Source organism: Apodemus sylvaticus, chromosome 11, assembly GCF_947179515.1.
Source record: "Apodemus sylvaticus chromosome 11, mApoSyl1.1, whole genome shotgun sequence".
Classification (NCBI taxonomy): domain Eukaryota; kingdom Metazoa; phylum Chordata; class Mammalia; order Rodentia; family Muridae; genus Apodemus; species Apodemus sylvaticus.
The window spans coordinates 72201654-72223075 of NC_067482.1; the positions used below are offsets into that span (position 1 = coordinate 72201654).

The following is a 21422-nucleotide window of genomic DNA, read 5'->3' on the forward strand; positions in this document are numbered from 1 at the left end:
AGAAAAGCAACCAATACAGAAGCTCTGGCACATTTGGCACATATGGATTGTAAGTACACTGCTTTCATTGTCTGGCTTGTTCCCGCTCTAGCTGCCATCCTTGGAAGAAAAACACATTTTAAATTTCTTTGATAATACACTTTGTGTTCTTTGATTCCACTCACTGCTCTCCCCTGGGGTTGCTGCCCCAGTGCCCCGTCATCCTGGGGACTGAAGAGCTGGTGTAAGATTTGGAATAAAAACCCTGAATTCCCCCCTTTTAGTCATTTGCAGAACAGTCACCCAGTAATCAGAGCCCCTTGCTTATGACTGTAAAGGTCATGACCAACTCATGCCTCTCTTCAAAAGAAATCATGGGGCTTTGTGACTGGGCTGTGTTGAATCCATAGATCAATTTCAGAAGTGTTCTTATCCTGACAAAGTTGAGTTTCCTGTTGCATGGACAGCGAACTCCTTTCCTTTCCCCTCATTTGGTTTTCTCTGTGACTTCTTAATAGGATTAGTTTAAAAAGTAACCAGTTTCTATGTGGTATTTATTGAACACATTTCATTTCAGTTGATCCTCCTCCCCACTCCCCTTTAGTCCTCCCTGCCCGGCCCCATTCTGCCCATCATGCTGTTCCGCCCCTGGTACTCTCCTCCTCTACCTTCTTCTAGAATCTTGCCAATTTTCATCCCTAATTTCTCTCAACAGTGTTCCAGTTACCAGCCCAGCACTCTTACTAAATGTATTCTTAATATTTTTATTATTGTTACTGCTGTGGTGAGTGAAGTTGTCTTCTTGGGTTTGTTTTGGTTTGGTTTTTGTGTTTCATTGCTAGTATATAGAAGTAGAACCCATTTTTACATAATGGTCTTGTGTCAGTTTAAGCTTTCAGTAAGAACACAGCCATGTGTGTAGGACTATCAGCTGAATGCTAGGACTCACTTGTAAAAACAAGTGCATTTTCAGAATGCCTAGCTTTATCTTTTATCTCCTAAAATTGTTAGTGAGGTTAGCATTTTAAACCTATTTTAATCAGAAAATCCTCTTAATTTTGCTCTTCCTCCTTTGAAGCCCATTGTAGAAGAGATGGGGATGGAATGACAGGCGGGGACAGACAGGTGAAACTAAATGCTCTTGCTGAGGGCCTGGAAGCCAGAATATTGTCTCCTCTGTGAGGCCCAGTCAGACATGTGCCATGTTATGCTGTCTTCATCTTCATACCCTTTCATCAGAGTCCATGGTGAAATGGAGCACGTTTACTAATTAGCAAGCTGGAACCATGAGTACACGAGTGTTAAGTCTTTGGAACTGTGTTTCAGATGGTATTGAAACGTGAAGAAATCAACAACTGTGGTTCAATCTCTGCTTCTTGTTTTACAGTTTGGATATTTTTCTCCACAAACCACTTCTGCTCTTGTTCCCAAGGGACCTAATTCCATTTTCAATTTTAACACCATTCTTGTTTTCAGAATCACTGGTACAGCACGCAGAAACAGAAATAGGGGCCACTGACTAATCCTGAAGCTATAATTGTCCAGGACATTCCCCTCCACAGATGACAGAGACACGCACAGCCTGCCTCTGAGCCTTCCTCGCCTTGGCCCAGCATCTCATACAAAAAGGAACTTCTTAAGCATCCCTTGAGCTCAGAGTGAGGTGGTTAGCTCATACTAGATACTGAGGAAATGTTTCCCAAATGAATCTTCGAGAAACTTCCCTTTGAGTCTCTGCTTTGCCCTCTTAGTCCTCAGACAGCTTTACAAATAGAACTGCCTTGATGTGTTTAGCCAAAGCATCTCTTGTGACATTTCTTGTGGGAAATAATTCTACCAGAAATCAACAGAGTAATTGAGTACCTGCTGAGTGGGAGGCTCTGGCAGATGTTGTGGGCCATGCAGAGAACAAAGCTTTGGATCTTCCCAGGGATGTAATTTCGGTGACAAACAGTAGAAGCACCTTCATTGACCAAGCCTTACGTAGGCCAGGAATGGGGCTTTGATGACAGTAACACATTTCCATGGAACAAATCCACTTGTCAGCACCTGGGTTGTCCTCTTCCACCAAAGTGAGCTAAGCAACTGGTTCAGGGTCAGCTAACCAAGGTGACACAAATATCTGAGTTGTCTGATTCCAGCGTCTGTCTATACGTGTGACCAGTAGTTTGCTGAATATATCTTTGGGTTCCATCATGTTAATTCTAGCAAATCTTGGATGAAAAGAAATTAAAAGAAAATACAATTTTTCCAAGTACTGCTTAAACAATACAGTATTGTGGTTCTTTCATGGCCTCTATATTAAATTGTCAGACATAACTTAAAGTATACGTAAAGGCATATGTAAGCTGTATTAACTATTGTGCTGTTTGACATAAGGGATGAAGTACCATACAGCTTGGATTGGAGGTCAAAACCTTGAAATCCTTTATGGTTAGTGGAATATGTGCCTAGCCTAGCCTGCACCCAAAATGGTACAGAGTAGTCCATAGATAAAATTTGTCACTCTTCCAGCAGCATAGGGGAAATTTAGGCTAGAATAGTCATTTATGGAAGCAAAGCAATGGTAGATTTGAGTTAGCTGCCAAAAGCTGAGCCTGAGTTAAACCAACAATAAGCAGTTCTAAGCCTGAATGACACTTTACAGACAGGGGCTCCAGGCATCCCAATGGGGTGGTAGTGAGAAGTAGCGGATGTGCTTTTCTGAACAGCCAAGATCAAATATGACAAGCAGCCTGCTCTCGTGAGCCTTTATACTGAGTCAGATTTGCCATAAGAAGACCTGTCTGATGAGAATTTAAAAGCAACATAACGAGACAGAAAGGGGTAAGATGGATGTTGCTATTTATTTAATGCCTCCAGGAAATGACTGAGAAAATGGCACTTCACCACATACCCCAAGAAAGGAACCGTGGCAGCACTGAGAAATCTAGGCATGAGGTAGTTGCAGAAAGAGGTAACAGAAAACCCCCAAATCCATGAGATAAAGCATTCTTACTGGAAATAAGAGCAGAAAGGAGATGTTTATGGCAGAAGGAAAACAAGAGAAGGTATGAAGCCTAGAATGTAACCTAAACAGGGACTGCGAAGTCATGAGAACTGTGGCCTGGCACCCTGCATTCCTCTACTCAGGACTCCTGTGCATTTTCCTGCATGATGTCTGAGACACGGGCAAGACAGGGGCTCTCTGTCTTGTAAATAAACCTCCAGCCAAATGCTGCTCGTAAAAGGGAGATGATGAGAGATGCCCAGGTACACATGAGTGAGAGGAACCGACTCTCAGACTTGGATGCTACAGAAGCTAAAGAAAGTGAATCAGCCATGGTTGCTAAACTGGCAAACCAAACCTCTGCTCCTGTGGTAATGATAGATTGTATGAGAACACATCAAACATGGCATATGATACGTGCATTCCCTATGCCAGATGTCTTTTTATTCTATGAGTAGTGTGGAAGAGGCGAGGTTTAAATTTTTTAAAGTATTTTTGCCTATACCAATTTCAGGAAGTCAAGAAAATAGCAAAATTTCTGGGATATCACCATCATTGTACACACGAGCAGAAGAGGAACTTTTCAGAGAATTTTACATTAGTGCTACCAGACAGCCTTCAGAGTACCAGAAGTACATTCGGCACACTGAGGCATGCTTTTCTTGAATTATCTCATTGTATCTCTGGAAGAATTTGAACGTCAGGTGGATCTTCATTCACAATTACAGCACCCGAGACCAGGAAAGGATGGAGAAGACAGACCATTTAATCATAGTTACTGTCAAGATCTTTGTCTAACATTCTTATCTCTAATTTTATATATCAGCTCACACCTAATATTTACATATAAGTTGCTTAAGTCAGAGATTATGGAAACTTCCTAGTAACTTTCTGAATAGGATGTACTAATATCCGCATAACGCCTGGAGTGGAGACTTCTATTTCTAGGCTGGAAGAGAAAGAGGATAGAGAGCAAGTTGATTGAGATACAGGAAGATAAAGTAGGTCTTGCATAACTGAGTCTGGTCTTGGTAATGTTGGATAATAGGTATAAATAATAATATGTACAAGTTCAAATTCAGACATTCCAGGTAAAGACAAAGATTTTAAATATATGACTCCCTTCATATTATCCTTATCGACTTCTAAACTCTCAAGGAAGCTTGGTAGAGACAGTGCTCATCCTTCAATCTTCAGCTTCCTCAGGTTCTGAAACTGCCGGATGCAAGCCATGCCAAGCTCAAGTGGCCCTCTAACCTTGAAGAGTGCTTCACTGCCTATCTCTCAAGTCCATATCTAATTATCAATGCAGCTACCAGGAGAGGCAGCCTGGTTTCCTGTTTTAGTGCCCTGTGACAAATCTCCCATTTACTCAAGAAAACAGAACTTCCTTCAGGGCAAGTAATTATAAGCAGCCTCATGAGTGAGCGACATCAGCTTCACTCTGGTCTACTCTGGTCCCCAAAGATGTTAGACACAAGAAACTCATTGTTTACAACCACCACACAGCAGTGAAGTCTAATGAGAGTGCCAGGCAGTTCTGTCACGGTTTTATTGCTGTGACTAGATGCCATGATCATGGCAACTCTTATAAAGGAAAAAATTCAATTAAGGCTGGCTTACAGTTCAAGATTCAGTCCATTAACATCATGGCAGAAGGCATGATGACACGCAGGTTGACATGGTGCTGGAGAAGGAGATGGGAGTTCTACGACTGGATATACAGGCAGCAGAAAAAGGTAGTGGTCCACTAGGCCTGGCTTGAACTTCTGAAATCTCAAAACCTGCACCAAGTGACTCATTTCCTTTAACAAGGTTACACCTACTCCAACAAGGTCACACCTTCTATATTGCCATGCCTTATGAGCCATTTTTATTCAAACCATCAAATAAGCAACAGCTTCCACTCATTGGCATGATTTTTAGCATGAAAGACACAAAAGCCAGAAAGCAGCATCTGCTGGTTTTCTGCGCAAAAGGTCTGCCTGCCAAGTCCTGCAACATAGGTTACCTGTCAGCCGGCAGTCCACGTGGGCCAAGGGGATGTGGTAGAGATGTGGGCCGCAATGAGATACACCAGGCCAAACAGTTCCACGTGGGACTTTATTTAAGATGGGGAAAGGGGTAGCGGGCAGGAAGGAAGAAGAGAAAGAGAGAAAAAGGGAGAGGGGGAGAAACGCAGCCCAGTTATATACGGGTGATGATGTAATTACAGGTAAAGGAGGGCCCTGGAATTCTGGGTATAAGGTGGCTGTTGCCTTGGCAACAGACCTATACATTGTCATAATTGTCGCTTGTATGACGTCACAAGCCTGGCAGGTCTTGGTACCTACAGCATCTCCTTTCAAACTTATTGTGACTTAAGGTTTCATCAACCAATATACAGCATCTGTTTCCTTGCTTGGTATAGCTGATGGCGTTCCTACCACCTATCTACATTTAAAACATCTATTTCCAATGAAAATTGACACATTTTCTTTTCTTATACTGGCCTCTAACAACTTTCAAAGTTAGGAGGATATTAAATTGAAGAATAATGAAATTTTAGATATCTATCTACCTTTTCGATTAGAAACTAGAGAAATAAGCCTTAACTTGGACTTAAGATGGATGCCCCTATGATTGTCTGAGAAATTAAATGAAAAGATCATGTGAAAAATGGGAAAGGGATGAAACAGGACATATGTACTGGCCTTAAATTACCACATAATTCTGCCTCTAGCTCTGTCTCTAGTGTTTACTTATGAAGCCCTTTGCTCTACCTTAATAGCCACAGTTCTCTACCAGTTACCATCTAAATTAATGTATAACTATGTATAAAAGTAACTACCTGACTATCTCTTTATTCTTATTTTAAACTCTTGTTTTAAACTTCTTATTGATTCTTTGTGAGTTTCCCATTATATACCCCAGTCCCACTCATCTCCCCATCTCTTCATATTTGCCCTTTGCCGTTGCAGCCTCCCACAAAATAAAACACACACAAACAACAACAAAAAAAACATAGAGTAAAATCTCATTGTGGAAGCTGCAGCATGTCACAGTGTTTCCCACACTATCTCCCTCTGTCCGCATGTTTTCACTTCCAAACAGTCACTGCAGTGAGTCGGTGGTCTGGTTCAAGATCTCCGGCTTCTGTGACACTGTCAATACCGGATCCTCATCAGGACTCCTCCAGGTTATTCTGTTGTTGCGCTGTGTCATGGAGATTCTTCAGCTTTGGAACAGCAGGACTGGACCTTTCATGTGTCCCAACCATTTGCAGATGACATTGATTTGGGGGTAGGCCATCTCTGAGCCTAGACCTTAGAGATAGCAAAGCTTGTTAAGTTCTCCCTTATCCATACCTTCAGTGTGAGCCCTCAAGCCCTGCGCTGGTGAGGACACCCAGTGCCACCATCAGCAGGAAGCAGGGTCAGCTCCCTTGTATAACTATGTATAAAAGTAACTACCTGACTATCTCTTTATTCTTATTTTAAACTCTTGTTTTAAACTTCTTATTGATTCTTTGTGAGTTTCCCATTATATACCCCAGTCCCACTCATCTCCCCATCTCTTCATATTTGGGCAAGTACTCATAGCATCAGTTTGTCTGAGTTGAGTGACAATATCCAGTCAACAATGTAAAGACATGCCCCAGGTAGAATCAGGACACATAAAGAGAAACTAATAGTTTAATGTAAGATAGCACAGTGAGGCAGATGGAACAGGGACAAGGAATTCCCGGCAAGGAGTCAGTAGGTTGGATGAGGACCAGATAGTCAGAGGATGAAGCGATACAGACAACTAAGAGCTAAAAGGTCTGATTGTTACGGGAAGATGTGTGCAGATTCAGGTTTTAAAACTTTATTTGATTCCTCCTTTGAAGTTATTTTTTTTTTTTTAACAAATCACAATTATAAACTGGAATCTCCCCATGCACGTGTGACACAACTATAAAATGAGCATAGTAGCTTGGGTCAGATTCCCATGAACCAGCAAATGCTGTTCTCACGCAAAACACTCAAAATATCAGCAAGACTAGAGTATATTGTCAGTTTATACTACAATTATGAACGATGGGATACCATGTATCAAGGTAGAAAACAAGTTCCTGTCAAGGAAAGGACTGGTGGCAAAAAGCAAAAGGAGATCACTTCAAGACAATGAAAGGAGCCTAGGAGAAATGCATGCATCACTTGGAGAGGGGCCTTTTCCATTTTATATGTTGCCATCCCAGGTGACAAACACTGAGAATTTCATTCATTATCCAACTCAGATTAGAATCAATTGTCTACACTGACTGCAGAGCTAATACACTTTCATCTTGAATCAAGTCTTCTAAACACAGCCTATTGAAAGCTGCTTTAATTGGCATTTCATTAGAAGGTTACTACAGACTTACCAAAAATAGCCTGGGAGGGAAGTCAATAAGACATAAAGGAAAAATGCATTCTAATCGCACAGATTCTCTCCTTTTATTGGAGCCTCTTTTGGGGAGCTTTGTTACAACTCAATACCTTTGCCTGCAGTATGTCTCTCTGGTAGTCTCCATTGTCCTAGCCTTCTGTTGTAACTCGGTTGTTGGAGGCTTTCTTATCCACCATCCAGTGCTATTGAGGACACACCCTAGATACCTCCTTGCTACTCACAAGCTTGCTTTGTTTCTGTTTACTCCAGTTCTGAATAACTACATTTTCATGTTTGCCCTTTGAGAACTGCTTACAGATCCTGTATCTGAGAGGCTTCATTATAGTCAGCTCTTATTTGTTTCACAAACAGATTCTCCCTGCCCATCTGGTATGAGAAAACAAAAGAGTTTCAAAGCAGGTAGATAGTCCTCAGTCTATAGGAGTTTCTTGTCTAGTTGACAAAATCAGTAGTTACCAGCGCATAATACACAGACATACATACCTACACACACACACACACACACACACACACACACACACACACACTTCACAAAAACTTGGTTTGTGAACTGCTACAGAACTGTAAAGAAATGGAGAGAAAAAACAAACACAGTCTGGGAAAAGGCTATTTTCAGAGGTTTTCAGTTTTCCATACCCAAAATATGGACAGTCTTATGACATGGAAATGATTGGTTTTGTTTTTATTTTTCTTTATACTTGAGATTCTCATATGTGTATACAATGAGAAATAATCATTTATACCTCCCGTTTCTCCACCTCCAGCTTCCTGCACATCCCACCCAACAGGTCCTCCTCCCAACCTTATGTCAGTAAGAAAGAGAGTTTGGGTAAGATGAGTTCATTTGCATACTGTCTTCACATTATAATCATATAATTGCCTTTCTCCTGAACCCACAAAGAGCCATTGAAAGTTTAAAATTAGAATTTATTTAATTGGTTTTTGGTTCTTTCTCCAACTGTTCATCCTGCTTGGCCACACACTCGTCCTTTTCCAGTACCTGGCTTCCTCACAGACCACATGCACACACTCTTATCTCTCTGAAGCCAGTGGGGATAGTGACATCACTAAGGTTTGGCTCCTAGAGAACCAGAGGTCAGCATACATCAAAATCACCATCTCCATCACCATGGCAACCAATTCATTTGTTAAACACATATGGAAGATGTTGGAGGATATAGTATAGTGTGTGTGTGTGTGTGTGTGTGTGTGTTTGTGTGTGTGTGTGTGTGTGTGTTTCACCAGTCCTATGCATGAAACTTTATATCTACTATATGAAGTAGGAAATGTTTTGTTTCACGGACAAGCACTGGAGTCCTCAGAGAATCCTAGCAGTTGGTCAAGGATGTCCAGTTGGACAATACCTATTTCTACCATAACCTGAACCATAGTCTGGGGACATAGGGAAGACACTGGATTAAGCAGAACTGTATTGACTCACAGACAGCCTAATAGTGCGACTACTGTGAGGTGCTGCCATGCTAGCTTCCTCCTTCTTGGCTTACTTTCAAATATCCTGCCTGTGAGACAAGGGGAACAGCAGGGAGGACTATATGTGTTGAGTCCACATAAGATGGTCAAAAAATAAGCTGAAGTCTGATGCCAGCTGGGTGTAGAAGCAGCAGCTATACTCTCTCAGAAAGAAACAAACATTAAGACACATGTGGGCTGATTTTTCTCAGAATTTTGTGTTTGGGCTGCTTGCTGGAGGGTAAAAATCTGTATTTGGTGTTTTCATTCCAGTTGATCCCCTGTCAATGCCCTGACAGATATACACACTGTGTCTCCTAAGTGATTCTAAATCCTGTCAGGTTGATGAGCCCAACCAGCATACCCCCCCATCTTGATCTTTAAAATACCTAGTCACCCATTTCTCCAAACTCCTCTCTTAACACAGCCTGCTATACTTGTTAAGAGTGCCTACTAAGCTGTTGGAACTCTCAAGAACATACCAGGATGTTCAGCTATTGCCTGCTGACATTTCTTGAGCTATTTATGAATTAAAAATAGTTTCTGACCTATAATTCATATGTAATCTGTTTGTTTGGCATATACAAGTTGATGACTTTACAGACTATCACTATACTCTCTAGGTAATGGACAGTCATCACCTCTAAACATTACTGAATGCCTTTCACTTTAGTTGAAGTTTTTAATGAGACAGCATAACATGAAAGATGCTCTCAAACACTCAAGTTCTTAACACGGGACTGTTTTCTGCAGGTGACAGGCTACAGATGCAACTCTAGGCTATATTGACTTTGTATAACCAAAACTTCACATAACTTTTTCTACTTGGCAAAGGCATTCATTCATCAATCTTGAGAGTAATCTTTTACTAGAAAGGTAAACTTTTACCTTCTCCTTAAGGGATGGTGTGTGTGTGTCTCTTACCTTCTAATAGTCTGCATTACCTCTGCTCTTTCAGGAACTTCTACCATGTCATTAGCTCATCCCCAGGGTTCTATCCAATGAGAGCATGGGTAGAAATGTGGTCTGAAATCACTGTCTAGTTAGATAGCTTATTTGAGCACTGTGAATTGATGGACCCGGGGGCTCTCATCGTTGTCAGAAGTCTCCAATAGATCACGGTGATCATTCCTACTGAGCCAGCTCATTCTCAGATCCCTTTGTAAAATGACGCTCCAGGCAACCCTCACCAATCAATACAGAATGGGATGTGAAGTTCTTTGCATCAAAAGACTCCATGAGAACAGTGAGAAGACAAGCTGTATCCTGGGAGAAGATTGTTCATAATGTGTTCAACAAAAGATCAGCACCTAGACTGTACACACAGAAAGCATAGAAAAAAAGGAAAATTAATGGCATAGTTGCTATCTTTGTTCTAGAAAGATCCTAAGAGGAGGTAGCCTTACAATTCGGAGCTCAGGGATATAAAAGCTAGGTACCATTGGAATGCGCACATGTTTGATGTAAACACAGCTGTGGGTGCGGATGAGAGCCCTACCTGGATTCTGTCCTCTTGCTTTGTCCTTGAGACACTACATAAACTTCTGAAGGCAACTTGATGTCCCAAGTGGCAAGCCAGAGGTTCCACCTGGCATGGTTTCTTCTTGACCTCTATGCTCATGAAATAGTCAAGATTCTGAAGAGTCCTGGCTCCACATAAGGGAGCCTCAAAGGAATTATTTTTTGAACAAAAGCATGTTTCAGATACCAGGCATTCTGACAGGAGAATCTGTTGGTTCTTTCTCACACCAGCTGAGATTTGGACCATAACCTAGAAGACTTCTGGTGAAAGCAGTTGTGGCCATTAACTGATTCCTTACTAAACACCAGTGCCTTTAATGGTAAGTCAATTAAACTTCTTGTTTTAACCTCAATAAGTAAGAAATTATTAAACTGCCAATAGACCAGACCCATTCAAAGGGACCTGGATTCTTGAAGAAGAGGAAAAGCTTGAATTGGATGTTTCCAAAATTCTCTGTCTTGAGCATGCAATCATACTGATGTGGCTATCATGTTATAAGCAGTGATGGTGGTCCTACCAGGGATGATGAAGATGTGCGTTTGCTCAAAGATTTAAAGTAGCAGATGTCACACAGAGTTCTTGGGGTTTCATGTCAGGCAAATCAAGCAGAGGATTTGCAAATCTGGGAACTGGAGACCAGTTCCCTAATCTCTGTGGCTTTTGTTTAGCTTAATTACAGAACTAAGTGAAGGACAGGTTTTCATGTGGCTGCTTGTGGCAAGAAATGAGATAATGACTGCAAAATCTGCCCAAGTATGTACACATGGGATACATGTCTTCTGTCGTTATAAGCATACACGACTAATAGAGAACAGGGATATTGTCTAAAGAGGTAGGGAGCCACAGATATCTTTGAAAATACACTTAAAGGGGTAAACATTGGCAAGATGTTTCCAGACCCAACACTTTAGGAGAAAGACACACATGCACAGTAGGCATAGAGGGATATCCATTGTCTGTGGAGAGGATCTCTGCATAACCTCTTTATAAGCACAGCATTTATCTCAATAGTGATAAGTGATAGAAGCATCCTTCAGTGGTACAGCATGCACAGGGAGAATAGCTCATATCAACTATGGCCAGCAAGAGAAAGTGGGCATTGTAGTTGCCAAAATGAGTGAACAAACTTTTGAGCTTTGATAAGTACATATGTTTGTGTTGTACCATGCAGCCAACATAAGCAGTAATCATAGAAAGTATTGTGTTGTCATTAATTGCTTGTACCAGACATTGTGAAACATTCATTTGCTTAACTTGGGAGCTGGAGGGGTAGAAGATTCTAATCCTCATATCATCAGGGAGCATCAGGGAACAAGGAGAGGTCCAGAAAGTGTCACTACCTTACCAAGCACAGTACAGTTAATGCAGCATGAAGCAGGAATTTGACTGTTTCTAAGGATTTTTTTTGTAAAGCTAACTCAAACCAGGATGATCAGAACAGGGTCTGAATGGAGAATAAGGAAGAGAAAGTGGGCCTCTGTCAGAGATGTCCAGGGTGGTGACATCTGAAGGGATCGCTGGCCAGGAGGTGAGCTGTGGTACTTGGATCCAAGTGCTGTCTGGAAGGCCTATTGGCAGGGGAAAGATAAGAGCAGATGTTAGCAGATGTGCTCAGGCACAAAGCTGCAGGATTTATTATTCCATCCTCTCCCACCAAAAGGGAGTGGTATGAATAGTAGTCATTTTCCTTCCCAGAATGATACTGGCAAAAAAAATATTAGTAGATATAATTGTCTGACACTTGGAAGAAGTGCTGTTGCAAAAATAGGCAATTGTGTGGTCAGGAAGTTGTGTCTAAAACCTAGGAAGATGAGTTTAAGGACACCATTGCCATAATCACAGCCGTAGTTGCAATAGAGATGACTGGTAAGTTATTTCTCTCCTAGCTGTAGACATATGCTGTTCTTCCTAATCTTGGGTGGTGATCTCTGAAATATCTTGGAGGAAGGCTTTCCCAGAGTGCAATGCTGTAGGATTTATTGTTCCATCCTCTTCCACCAAAAGGGAGTGGCATAAGTAATTACCATTTTCCTTCCCAGAATGATACTGTCAAAAATATATATTAGCAGATATAATTGTCTGACACTTAGGGGAAGTGATGTTGCAAAAATAGGAACCCATGAAAAAGGGAGGGAGAGGAAAAACACCTGCTTCCCTCTGCTTCCTGAGGCTCTTATTTTGAAGATAAGACTGTTTTGGTCCTCAGATGTCTGGTCTATTTACAGCTGTATTTATAAATGTGCAAGACGCCATATCTAGATTCTAAGTTGTTAATTCATCACTTCTCACCTCTTCATCTGCCTCCTAAAACAAGTCTTCCTTTGCTTGTTAGTGGAATTTAGAGTGGGACAAACTGTTGGGGCAATTGTCCCATTCAGATCACAGCCTTTGTCATAGTATTTCAGATAAAAACCCCTCAGAGACCATGGGGGAAATCCTCCTCGCCACAGTGAGTCAGACCATTAATCTTCTACCCTCAAACCAAGCCGTTCCTCACCACAGGACTTTGTGCAAGCTCTGTGTAGCACACGGCCTTCCCCATATCCGTTCTGCTTTCATTGCTATGCTGGATATAGCCTGATGGGCTCTTAAGGACTGACCATTACATTGTTTAGGAATTGTATACTTGGTTGCTAAATGGTGCCATTGTTAAAAATAAAACACATAAACTCATAAACAAGTTATACTAAAAACAAAGGTGATAGTTAAAACTCACTATTTATGATTATTTTCACTAAGTTATGTGTCCCTTGGGTCATTTCTCTAGGATAGAATTGCAACATAATTATGCTGGCTGCACTTGTCTTCCTGACTCAACGTGTAGATAGTGAGCATTGATGCTTTGAACCCAGACACACAGGGAACATTTCTATCATGGAATCTGATAAAGCCAACACACCAGGGTTGGCATTTATGTTTCTCCGTGTAGAGGGCCTTGTTCATCTGGAGCTGCTCCCTCTAACTGCCTTCCTCATGGGTATCCTCTTAGATCCCACTCTAGTCTAGACTCACATGGGAAGTGACATCACAGGTTTTTAATTCCTTTCTTAAATGATTTCTATAATTGTTCATTAATGCTAAGTGTCACTTATTCAATATGTGAGTTCTATATTTAATGAAAGAAGAATTCTTGCATTTCCCACCTCAAGCTCTTCAGACTGTCTCAATAAATAATGACAGTTAATATCAAACTTACATTATCAGAAAAATGTAACTTATGTGGGGAATCCTTATCCCTTTAAAGGAGAAACATATGTTCCTAACAGATAAATTAGAGTTCCTTCTAGAAAGAAGATGATTTCATTTGCAGGTACTGATAAGCATTTTAAAATTTTTATTGTTGTATGTCATTGCGCATATGGACTTCATAATGACAATTCTTTTAAGTGTATCATACACTTTGATCATGTTCACCTCCCCGTGCTCTCTCCTGTGTCCACTCCTCCTCCTCCTCCTTCTCTTCCACCACCTTCCTCTGGACTCATATGCACCATCTGTAGACTCATATCATATATATGACATATGATTTTATATATCTATGTGCCATCTAGAATCCACAAATGGAAGAGAACTTCTAATATTTGTCTTTCTAAGTCTGGCTTATTTTCCATAATATAAAATGTTCACCAATTGCAAACATTTCCCAACAATTGATGTAATTTCACTTTTCTTTATATCTGAGGAAACTCTTTTGTGTACATTTTCTTTATCCATTTATTAGTTGACAGATATTTATGCTGATTCCACAACTTGGCAGCTTTGATAAGCAAAGATGTGCAAGAATCTCTGTGGTGTGTTGACTTAGGTAAAGCCTCATGGGTGATCTAGCATGGTCATATGAAAGTTTTATTTTTATGGGGTTTTGTTGTTGTTGTTTGTTTTGTTTTGTTTTTGCTTGTTTGTTACCGAAATTCCTACCACTTCCCATATTGGTTGTAACAATTTACATTCCCACCTAGGGTGTCTCTTTTCCTATTTAGGCCTCTTTTTCCATTATCTTGACAGCTATTTGAGGCTGAAAGAGGAGTCCTGGAGACTTAACTAAAGCTGACACAGAGATGATGTGACTAAAACCACTGGGTAAGAGGAGAAAAATTGTCAGATGGTTGACTAGAGGCTCAAGTACAAGGAACAGTGAACGATCCCAGGAGGAAGACCATGAGAGTGTGTAGCCAGAGTGTCTAAGGAAACCACTGCCTTCTGGCGCTTTTCGGGTTTTTGTGATGTGACATAAATAGCTTTCAACTCTAGTCTTCCTAACTAAACGAGTAAAGTGTGTATACAGATGGGTGCTCTGTGTTCATATGAGCACATTGACAGGAACTATGTGTTTTGTATTTAGACACTGTGGGATAAAAACAGAAGATATACCACAAAATTTTATAAATGACAACAATTAGTACATATAAGAAGTGTGAACTACAATCATGTCAGGCATGCATGAAGTCTTATTGACCTGTTTTTCTAGCTCATGACACATTTGAGATGCTGATTGATAGGTTAGTTGGTCGGTTGTTTTCTTTCTTCAAATCTTCAAGTATGAGGAGACTACCAAACAAATACTTCAGTTGTGATTTTATTCCTAATTCTAGTGAACAGAATACACATCATTTGTGAATCAACAGCACCTTTGAAATTAGGAAAGATAAAACTGGGAGCCAGTCAAATATGTGTTCAAATGCACGGCTAAGAGTGTGCTACATGACTCATTCCAAACAGTGTCAGTGAGATGGAAAAAGGGCTTTGGTGTTCTTCAGCACAGCAGGGTGAACATCATTCACAGTAACCTATAGGATGGTTTATAAGAATTAGGAAAACCAGAAAGATTTCATATAGAGTAATGATAAGGAGAGGATATATCAAGCTTCCTGATTGTACCGTAGTATATCACAGACATGCACTGAAATGTCACTCTAAACCTGATACATATAAAGAGTGGTGCAGGTTAATCAAAAACACTTTTATATGCTTGAGATAGCAAGACCCTCACTTAATCATTATGTATTGTATTCATGTAATGAATTATCACCATCCTCCACATATATGTTCAATTTACATAATAAAGAAGTATATATAGCTATAAAAATTAAATAATCAGCTACTTTAAAGGCATTACACTCAACTAGCAAGAGCTGATAAAGTCTGAAGTGTAAGCATAAATTTTTTGCAACCTACTTTTAATAAGGGTTCAGCCTCTTCTCTAGCCCACCACCCAGCAGAGGTAGTGGAAGAGAAAAGTTATTAGGATGTGGGGGACAAGCTCCATCTTCTTTGGCAGCAGTTCAGTCCTGTAGCAAACACCAAATACAATCCAGCAACTACAGACCAGTCCTCTAGGCAGGCAGAAACCAGGCATGAACTGGCAGCTATAGTCCAGTCCTTTCAACAAGCATATATCAGGCAAGAACCAGTAACTGTAGTTCAATCCTGAAGAAACTACCAGGCTCTTCAACCAGCCTGAGGCAAGGCCACAGAAGCAGCAAGCTGCCACAGGAACCTCAAGGGCAGTTTATATATATAAACACACACACACACACACATATATATATATAAACTACTTAAGCATTTTATTTAGACATTACGCTTCTTAGTATCACAACGGAATGATGAGAAAACAAGAATAAAAACTGTGAGTCTTCTTTGTGAATCTCTGACAAAGGGCAGGAGACTGGACAGAAACAGTTCCAATGTCGAATTTCTCCTGGACTGGCTGGGCCAGGAGGGGCGGGGAGGTGCAATGGTGAGAAGGTGGCAACTGTTGTAAGTGGTCCTGGGCAATTATGACTCAGGACTGACACACATCCTCTGCCAGAACCATCCTGTGAGATCTCTGGGTACCTCCCTGGCATCCGGCCACAGGGTCCTCTGTCTGCTCCAAATGCATGGAAGCTCTACCAGTGTCAAAAAGACTCAAGAGCAGTTCGTGGGTGAGTTTCTCTCAATGGCAGTGTTATCACAGGTTGAGCTCAATAGCACTATGTAAGGCAAACCAACACATGCATGTCGTTAGCAAAGAGTAACAAGGTGGGACAAACCAAACCAAAGCTCAGAGCTGGTCTCTCACTGTTGGCGGGATCATATTTATCCTCCTTCATCAAGAGTCCTTTCATGTGTCTGCTATATCAAAACATCCTTTCACCTCTGTCTGCTTCAGGAAAAGAGTCTTTCATGTGTTTGCTTTAGCAAGATATCCTGTGTGCCCCAGCCAAACATCATTTGACATAACTAACATTTCAAAGAACTAGAAGTTTCCACTTCACTGAAGTGAGTAAAAAGTCTGGCAAAGGGAGGGGGCATATTTTGAAACACACTGGCATTCCATGTGTGTTCTTTTGTGAATGAGTTATAGGCAAACGGTTGGAACTAGAAAATATCATACTAAGTGGGGTCACTCATTCACAAAAGAACAGACATGGAATGCAATCACTGATAAGTAGATATTAGCCCAGAAGCTCAGAATACTCAAAACACAACCCACATATCAAATCATTCCCAAGAAGAAGGAAGGAGAGGGCCCGGGTCCTGGAAAGGCTTGATGCAGCATTGTAGGGGATTGCCAGGACAGAGGAGTAGGAGGGGGTTGATTGGGGAACTGGAGGAGGGAAGAGGACTTATGGGACTTAGAGGGAGGAAAGAATCGGGAAAGGGAAAAATCATTTGGAATGTAAACAAAGAATATAGAAAATTTTTTAAAAAAATTTAAAAAAAAAAAAAGAAAAGAGACACCACTGGCAAGAAGAAATTGCTTGTAGAATGATCTGGAAGGTGGGAAAAATGAAGAAGTCCTCCAGTGATTTCTGGATATGGGGCCTAAATGGTAGTAAAGACCCTTAGTGAAGCAGGAATGAGTGCAGGCTACCCCAGGGGAGATGTTTGTGCACTAGAAGGTTGAGTAAAGCTAGACGACCAGAGATGGGGAGCATACAGAGCCCTCACACCACAGCTCCTGAAAAAGGGGGAAAACCACTGTTCCCACCTGGTGCTTTCTACCCTTCCCCAAGCTGTTCTCCCCAACTTCCTGTTGGTTTGTTTGAACAACCCTATGGGTTTGAGTCATACCAACATTTGTCTGTACTTCCAGGCTCTCTCTTTCGAAAATAACAAATGCTAGTTTAATATATCAGTTTCAGACTGCATATGCTTATAGAAGTTTTCTACCACACATTTGTTTTTTCATTTCCTACTGAGTGAACTCTTCCCTGTTTGTAAGAACTATACACTAAACATTGAATTAGATAACAGTAAATTTCATAAGGAAACAAGTAATGTGGGCAGGTAATTATAAATTAACTAACATTTCTCAAAAAAAAAAAAAAAAAAAGCATTGTACTCACAGTGAAAAAGCTTAATCAGCATGCCAACCAAGCAAATCAGGACTCAAGGTGAACACAAGCACATGTGACCCCAGAGACATTACAGCGAAAGGAACTGTTGTCAAATGGGGCACAAAGAGACACACTCAGAATAAGGGGCAGTTATGATCATATCATTGATCTAAACATCTGAGCATAAACATAAACCATGAATAGCAATCCCATAATCCTGGAAAACCAACAGAAATTACAGTGAATGATATGCATATGGGTTAAAGTTTGTGGGAGGAAACATCTCTCAGAATAATTAACTGCTGGGTCATATAACGCAATCTGCATCTGTTTAGAATGCAACAAGGAGAGAAATGAAACACATATGCATGTGCATAGTACTGAGTAAGAAAAGTGGAAAAGTGTAGACCAGTAATTACCCTGGAGACCACGGATATAAAACCCATCACTACCTGCCCATGGACTCAAGCTAAACTTGAGTGTTGTTTAAGACCTGGATTAGGTTACTTCTCAGCACTGGGGCCAACACACTTTAGTATAAAATATCACTAGGCTGATGTTTGTTCTCTCTAATTGACCAGAACAGCTCATTAAGGAGTCATGGCATGCATGCATCTTCTAATCACAACTAAGTTTAAGCGAGTCAAAGTTTTGTGAAGGCAATGCATTGGGACTCCTCCATGTCGGTTCCATGGACATTTAGACTTTGTCAATTCTAGGCTGTGCAGTGCTGCCCTATGCATTAACAGTAGGACCCCTGAATTATATCACTAGGTTCCAGCATCCCTTCCTAAGTTTGGCAATCATATTTTTTCCAGAAAGTGCTAGAGATCCACGGGGAAGCAAAAGTCTTCTTAGCTGTGTATTAACATCTGCCGATATGAATGTCTTGTCTAGTAGCCCTGAAACTTAACCATCCACCAAAATCTCCTTTAAGAGCTTATTTTCAAAGCAAATGCCTGGGCTCTGGACCCAGCTCTTCTGATTCACTACAATTGGAATAGAGGTCATGACTTTGATTGAGCTATCAGGGGTGATATTAGTGACAGTGGTTCTGCTGTCTGTCACACATTGAGATCCACTGATACAGTTCATCTCTGCTACCTACTGCAGCCTTATTCTCACTATGCACTCTTCATCTTTTCATTTCTGTAGTGATGGAAATTTGGCTATCTCTGCCTCCCTGTTTCCAGTCAGCATGCCTGGGCCTGTCCCAAAACACATTAGAGGGAGGCTTTCCTAGTTCTATACCCCAAGTGGCATTTCAGGCCTGTGCCAACCCTGCATACTTGATTTCAGTAAGTCCTGTCTGATTACTATAGCACTAACCTAGTTGTTCACAATAACACCAGTTCACAGTAACACCAGTTGTTCACAAATAGCTTTATCCCTCTAGAAAGAAAGAAAGAAAGAAAGAAAGAAAGAAAGAAAGAAAGAAAGAAAGAAAGAAAGAAAGAAAGAAAGAAAGAAAGAAAAAGAGAGGAGAGAGAAAGAAAGAAAAAGAGAGGAGAGAGAAAGGAAGGAAGGAAGGAAGGAAGGAAGGAAGGAAGGAAGGAAGGAAGGAAGGAAGGAAGGAAGGAAGGAAGAAAGAAACTAAGAAACAAAGAAAGAAAGCTAGAAGCTGTAAATCCGAGAGTTAATTCAGTAGACACTTCCCCTACCCCTTGCCACCAACACTTTGAACAGATGAAGAGTCTGGGTGCAAGTCCCACCTCACTTGGTTACTTGTGAAATGATCTTTCAGTGGCTTTAAGTCTGACCACGAAATTTTCTAGTATTCAAACGAACTTTTAGCAGTCACTCCACCTGTAAAGCATTTGCTTACCCCACCATGGTTTCAGGTTGCTAAGCTGAAAAAACAATTGTATTACCAAGGATTTTGCCAGTGCGAACTGAGTAAAGGCACTTTCTCCCTAGGCATTATCTACAGAGTTGGCTGGACTAAGTCTAATGCCGTTGTACTGTGGTCTGAATTCATCTGTGTCTCTCTCTTTCTGTATTCCTGCTGTGAGCGCCTGAGGATTTTGCCATAGAGTCTGCAGAGAAAGGTATCCAGAACAAAACTATGGATGAAGAAATAATTATAGACTTTATCTTGGGCAGCAGAGGTACCTACTGCTTGTTGGTCTGCCAGCTACTATTGGACCTACCATATTTTATGCCTTACCCTTTACTGTAGCAGCTGAGTTTCCAGCCTGACAACTTCTTCTTCTTCTTCTTCTTCTTCTTCTTCTTCTTCTTCTTCTTCTTCTTCTTCTTCTTCTTCTTCTTCTTCTTCTTCTTCTTGACAATAGCATTTCTTTATAAACTGCTTAACAGATATTCACACCAGGACACAGGCTTTAAGAACAATGGAATGGGACTTCTGAATCTCATCTTAAACAGTACTTGATTTCCAGTCTTGACAGAGATATGGGAACTTTGCCTGGAGAATTTTTTCTTTCTTTTTCTGTAAACTTCTCTTTCTTGTTTCTGTGCAGGTGTGTTTCTCAATTCTTAGTCTGGCAAAGCAATCCATGTAAGGCATGGTGAAGAATCGACTCCTGTTGTACCTTTATTTTGGTTCCAAGGTATAGGCCACTGCTTGAATTTGTGCCAGACGATTCATCCAAAAATGTCCTTTCTCCAAGCACCAGGTCCAGGTTTTTCTTGACCTGTCTGAAGAAGCCTTAAAGCATCTTCCCTCTGCTGGACAACTTTATCTAAAACATCCATAAAATCAACAAACTTTTCTAACCACTCTAGACTTAGCATTGGGCAATCTCTGTTTCTTGGCTTCCTGCTCTAGAGTTAGAAGGATGTTTCTTTCCTTCAGAAGGACATACCAAAGCTTATGCAAGTCTTCATTACTTTTGCTCCTCAGCTGCTGGCAGGTCCATGAAATGCCAGATGTGACTTTTTCTTCTCCCCAATTCTTTGGGTCATCAAAAAATTCTTCTAGTCCTTTCCTTGACAATGTGGTATTGAAATAATTTACACTGGAGAACAAATGTGACATGTATGTTTTTATGCAACAAACTAAGAGAAGACCTGCAACCAGAGTGACCAGGGGCCTTGGGATTTACTAGGGAACAAGCAGCCTTCAGGAATGTTAAGGCTCTTCTACAAATACCCACTAGACTGGTAGCAGCCATATTTCTAATGTAGACCCATTTGCTGTGTCTGTGTCCAGCCTAACTTCGGTATCAGTTATTTTCACTTTGTTGTTGTTGCTACGACAAAAATGTCTAACAAAAACATCCTAGAGAAAGAAGGGGTTATTTTGGCTCACTGTTTGAGGGTATTGAACGTCATAATGGGGAATGTGTGACAACAGGAGAAGACTTCTCTATGAGGACAGAGCATGGGTGGGATGGTCTTGTGTCTACAGTAAAGAAAAAGGAGGAATGCTGGTGCTCAATTTGAATCCCTCCCCCCCCCTTTTTTTTTCTTTTTTACTTAATCAAACACCCCAGTCCATGAAACAGTGCCACCTACATTCAGTATGGATTTTCCCTCTATAGCAAAATTTCTATGGGAAGGCCAACAGGGACACACTCAGCTGAGTATCTTCTAGGTGATTATAAACCTAATCAAATTGACACTGAAACTTAACTTTCAACCTGTGCCCCCTGTTTGATAAGACCAAGCATGCATTGACATAACCTCCCCATGGAAATCAGAGCTCATCATGAGGGATTCTAAGTCACATTGTTAATAAAGGTGAAGTTACAATTCTGTATGAATA

The 21422-nt window shown here is 40.9% G+C and overlaps 1 pseudogene; it reads right to left on the minus strand.

The window, feature by feature from the left end:
- Positions 1–20072: 20072 nt before the first annotated feature.
- On the minus strand, positions 20073–20829 carry LOC127695879 (39S ribosomal protein L47, mitochondrial-like; annotated as a pseudogene).
- Between the last annotated feature and the right edge of the window lie 593 nt (positions 20830–21422).